We start from the raw sequence: 6,155 nt of genomic DNA on the forward strand, positions 1-6,155 counted from the left end.
CCTTATTATTGGTCCTACTAACTCCTGACACTCTGACTTTTTTGATGACATTCCCTTTAGCGCAGCTCCATCTAATGTTGCATAACGTAACCCCAGCCTCTACTGTAGCAGCTATTCTATGCGCCTTATAATGCGGTGCGACTTATAGTGCGGAAAATACGGTACTTAGAGTTGGTTAATACTAATAATTAAGAATAATGAATAATTATGCCAACCTTCATCACAGTTTGTACATGGAAAACATTGTTTAAGTCCAGTTGCCTTATTCATGTATGTTCCCTCCAAACAGGGCCGACAAGAAGTGCTCCGGAACTCTGTACAATCAGTTCTAACTCGACTTCCTGTTGAAAACAAAACCAAAGAAAACTTTAAGTATCATGAACAATTTGTAATTGGAATCTCCTTTTACCACCAAGTGGATCTTACCAGGAAGACACATTGGACAACACTCATTTCCAATCTGATACTCTGCTAGATGACATGTGAAGGTAAGTCCACTGAAGACTTTTATCACCAGTATCTGTGATGAAAAAGAAAAAAGGTTTAATGTGGGTTTAAATGAAACTCAAACTGACTCAAACAGACAATAGTGGGTTGTAGGAGCTGTGGCCATTCTAACACCACCTAACAAAACTATTCAGATCACAGAGGAGAATAAATCTGTGGAGACAAGGTAGCAGCCAGGTGGAACTAAAGCAAAAATATCAACTATGTTTTACTTATTAACACCTGTTCTGAGATTAATTACCTAAAAGAGTACTTTCTGTTTTCAAGTGATTTGGAAAAAAAATCCCAAAACAAAATTATTTAAATGCATCACATACACACAAAAATAAAAAAAATACTGGTAGCATTATTATATTTCTTACTCGTTAATGTACGTGCACAGATCCACTACAGGCACATTTATATATGTGTTTAAAATGCACAAAGAGACATGATCCTTTAGTCAAATATGTTAACATGTAATTGCACTTTTGAACAAAAAAAAAATAATAATAAAAAAATAAATAAATAAATAAATATATATAAATATAAATATATATAAATATATATATAAATATATATATATAAATATATATATATATATAGTTAAAATGTGGTGTTGTAGTTCTGTGGGAGATCCAAACACTAGATTTGACTGTCCTTTCCACAAAGTCCTAAAGCTTTTTGTGTATGAACCATTTCATTTTAATCAGATATGATTGGACTGGAGATCATATAGCATTATCACATTTATTCTGTCATAAAAAAACATTTACAGCTAGTTAAAATTTGAATCACTACACTCCCATCATTTATCACATGAGACATGTGATAGTTGCATCATCTGATAGGATAGAAAAAACAGAATCAAATGACAATTATCACATGAGAGTTGTGTCATTTGATACTAAGTAGAGTCATGAGAGGGAAGTCAAACAACAGCAGTATAGTGGTCACACTATATCTGTTAAAGTGGAGGTAAACTGAAAAAATAAAAAGTACAGTGTATTTTGAAAGCCCACTCAGAGAAACCATATCATTTTGTGCTGTTTTTTATTTTTTCAATGGCTGAGAGTGTTTCTGAAAGTGCAAACTGGTTTAATTCTGCTTGTATTTTGACCTGCATGAAAAATGATTCTCAGAGATCAGTTTGATATGATAAAGCTGTAAAGAAGCTGACACTGAGTTTCAGTTTGAGCTGAGCTGTATCTGAACTGTTCAACACTAGATCACCCACAGCAATAAAACTATGAGTTAACAGTCATAAAGATTTCACTGTCACACTATCTGCTAAAGCAGGGGTCTCAAACTCAATTTAACCGGGGGCCGCAGAAAGCAGTGTCTTGGTGAGGCTGGGCCGCCCGCATCAGGTTTTCCACAAGAAAAACTTTGTTAAAAAATTCCAGTCTTCTCAAATCTGTTTTTATTTTTAAAACTAAATAAGATGAATAAATAAATAAATTAAGAGATAATAAGAAAATAAATCAGTAATAAATAAATACAATAATAATAATAACAATGAAAATAATAATATTACATTCCTCTAGTCAGTGACTGTATGTGGTTCTATAGCTGCTGTATTCAGATTCAAATGTCTGTATTAACAGTTCTTTAACCTTCTTCTGAACATGAATTGAACATTAAAGAACATCAACTGTTCTTCTTCTCTTATCAACTCCTTGCTGCTAGACACCTGGCAGCGCTTCCTCCCCCATAGTCGAGCCACATTTGTATTGAGGGAGGAAGCAGCTGAGACCCTCAGTATGGTTTAAAGATGATCATCAGTAAGTCTGGACCTGTACTTGGACTTATTGAAGTCCAGCTCAGAGAAGCTGGAGGTCAGTTCTCTCAAAAACTGCAAATAGCAAAGTAAAAAAAAAAAAAAAAAAAAAAAAAAAAAGAACCACAAATAATGGTGCGACCTTATAATTGGTATATCAGTTTTACCAGAAAAGCAGCTGCCACAGATGTTCTTCTGAAAGTCATTTCATAAAGTACATTGATGGTCTTTATGGGCTGAAGACACCATCTCACTGAGATTTGGAATCACGTTATTTGTTGCAAAATCTAAAACAGGACAGGAAAGTCTGAAAATGAAAGGAAATTATATTAGATCAGAGATTCTGAAAATCTAACAAACTTTTATATATATATATATATATATATATATATATATATATATATATATATATATATATATATATATATATATAAAAATAAAAGATAAACTGAGTAAATACAAAATGCAGTATTAAAGAGAAATAAGCTGTTCAAACCTATGTGAAAACATGTAACCTAAATCTTGAACAAATCTTTGATTGAACACATTTGTTAGAAATCTTAGAAAAAGTATTGCAAAACATAAATATCCCATCAAAATAAGCTATTTCAAAAGAAGAATAACTAATATGCATGTGTGGCTAGCAGCACTAAATTGTTGAGTTCCATTTAAAGATAACCTTCCTGCAGGGTTAAGCAGTGCTGTGTTTGTGTTTATTTGAGCTTTAAAGTTAAGCCCTTAAAAAAATTTAAGTTTGAAAACGAAAGGAACCCAGGACCCACTGCACCAGTGCAGGGTCTGACAGTAGGTCCAAGGATTTCAATCTGATAGTAATAATAATGGCCCACAATAATGGGTGCTGTTGTCTGGCCTGTAGAGGTCTGTGCATGCCTCTATTGAAATGCCTCTCTAGACCATCACTGACCCACCACTAAACTGATCATGCTAAACGATGTAACAGGCAGCATAACGTTCTCCACAGCTTCTCCAGACCTTTCATGTCTGTCACATGTGTTCACTGGTGTGAATGTCTCTAACCAAACAATCAGAAACAGACTTCATGAGGGTGGCCTGAGGACCAGACGTCCTCGTTTGGTCCTTGTGCTCACTGCCTGGCACCATGGAGCTTGATTGGCATTTGCCATGGAACAGTAGAATTGGCATGTCTGCCACTGGACCTCTGTGTTTACCACAGATGAGCAGGTTCACCCTGATGTGCTGGATGTAATTTTGCTCTGTCAGTGCTCATCTTTTTCCTCCTACCTTCTACAGACCTGTCCAGCTCTCCTACAGAAACAACCTGTCTCCTGGAATCTTCTCTGATCTTGAGACTGTGCCGTGAGACACAGCAAACCTTCTGACGATGGTACGTAATGATGTGACATCCTGACTCTAAAGCTGTCAGCAAAGATGAGGAGGGAAACAGTGGACCACCAGTTACTCCACCATTCCTGATTTAGGGGTCGTCTCCTCGTTGCTCCTCAGTTCACCTGTTGTTAATTTCATTAACAACAAAGCAGCTGAATCTGATTAACAACGCCCTCTGGTGCTTAACTGACCAGATCAATATCCAAGAAGTTTAACTGACGTGATACCAAACTCAAATTAAAGTGTTCGTTTAATTTTTTTGAGCAGTATAAAGAAGCTATACATTAATGTAAGTTATTTAAAAACACAACCAATTTAATTTGCATCTGTGAACTAGCAGCACTAAATTACTCACAGGAATAAAAACTCTCTTTAGAGGTTGTAGGTGGAACAGAACTAATATCTCAGTAATTTGCAGAGCTGTGTTGGTGTTTTTTTTAAAAAGCGGTGAAAATTTAGTTTCTGTTTCTATTCCTCTGTTTCCTCATTCTCGGTTTAGCTCACTCGACCACCGCCCACTCATCTCTCGAGATTAAACAGCTCAGTTAATATAAAATGGAGCCACGTTTCAGTCTAAGACCTTTCTCTTAATCTGTACATTTACTTTCATTTTGGTTTAAATTCGACTGTAATATCTTCGTTTGAAAACTTTATTCATCAGTTCAGTTAAATAATAATAATAATAAATCATGTCTGTACAGAAACCCGTTAAACGTCTGTTCGCTGTTTGAGGAACTGTTTTTAGAAACGATCTTTGTTCCGTCTTTGTTGTTTTCTACACGTTACATAACCGCAAAAATAAACCGAGCTTCAAACATGGAGCTTTTTCTCAGTAGACCTTTATAAAGGGTTTCTTCTGGTACCATAATGAAGTGGTACCGGTACTGGTTCAGTACCACCTTCGTCCGACCACACATGACTCTATAAATTCAGTAACTTACAGAAACGTCGCAGATTCGAGGCCGAAAACCATGATCCGCAGTATTTAGAGGCGTTCAGGTGACATCGGAAATATGTGTGTCAGGTGGGAATTCGAGCAGGGCCTCTGAAAAATAGAACAAAATAAATCCAGAACATGTTCCTGTGTTAGTTTGGAGACTTTTTAACGCTGAAATGACTTCTGGGGAAATAAGTTAGATGAACACACAGACTGGAAACTACAAGGAGACTTCTTATTGGTTGAAACAGCAGCTAGTCAGCCTGTCAGAGAGTACTTCAGTTAGTCAGTACTACTGCTTCAGATCAATGGACAACAACTGGATCAGTTTTCTACTCATCACTACTTCACATTTCACTCTATTCTGCTTGTTGCTCCATTTCTTGGTTTCTAGGTGTTCCACCCTTTGTTCTGTTCATCTCCTTCATGTTTCTAGTATTTTAAGAAGGTTTTACTGCTCACATTAGTGTAATATAAGAATAACACATTAGTGTAATATAGGAATAACACATTAGTGTAATATAAATATTAAACTAATGTCTTCTTTTAATTAACTGTTTTATTTGTGTCTCTTTATTTCAGCTTCACAGTATTAACTGAAAGAACCAGTCAGTCACCAACAAAACTAGTTTATCAGATAACATATCAGCAGCTTCAGTCTCATCCTAAAATAGCAGTTTACATTTTATCAGATGAAAACAAGCAGTAAAATATTAGAACTACACACTGAGTTCACTATTATATATATATATATATATATATATATATATATATATATATATATATATAGAAGAGTTCTCACCTCATTGTGGTTTTACCAGAGTGATGCTGCAGAATAAAGAACATAACTCCAGATGTTAGAGAACAGTTAGAGCAGAAACAGATCTGCAGTAGAGTCCTGTAACAGATGATCAGTGATGATCAGTGAAGATCAGTGAAGTCACTACTTTAACTTCAGTGAACACAGTAAAAACTGCAGCAGTACTAGAGATAGGAAGTTCACTTTAGTCAAATGTTTTTGTTGAACTGGTCCTTTACACAGCGTCACTACGAGACGTTCAGGTGTCATCGGAAAGATGAGTTCCACTGGTGGTTTTCCATGTTCATCTACGTGATCTATGTTCGACTGAAGCTGCACAGTGTGGTTTCTGAAAGGTGAAGTTACTGTGACACGTAAACACAAACAAGTGACACGTAGGCTACAAAGCCAAAGAAGGTGAAACTGAAACTGTTATAATTTGAATGCTAACCAGTGTAGTGTCGGGTCTGGTAAAGAGCAAAGAAGGAAAACAAAGACAGTATCTATAATTACCTATATAAGTACCTTTTTACTTCACTATAATTTGATATTGATCTCTCTTGAGTTACACCCAACTAGCAGTGGTGGCTCTGGTCTTTATGCTGTGTTGAGATGTCAGTATGTCTCTGAACCACTGTCTGTTTCCTCTGGTTTGTTTTCACATGACTTCAAAATCAAATCTTTTTCAGTCAAGACAAAGAAACACATAATCATACTTATTTGGTCAGAAATCTGAAGATCATTGCAAAAATTAAGGCTCATTTCCTCATTTACAACAACAGCAC

The sequence above is a fragment of the Anabas testudineus genome, chromosome 7 (genome assembly GCF_900324465.2).
Source record: "Anabas testudineus chromosome 7, fAnaTes1.2, whole genome shotgun sequence".
NCBI lineage: Eukaryota > Metazoa > Chordata > Actinopteri > Anabantiformes > Anabantidae > Anabas > Anabas testudineus.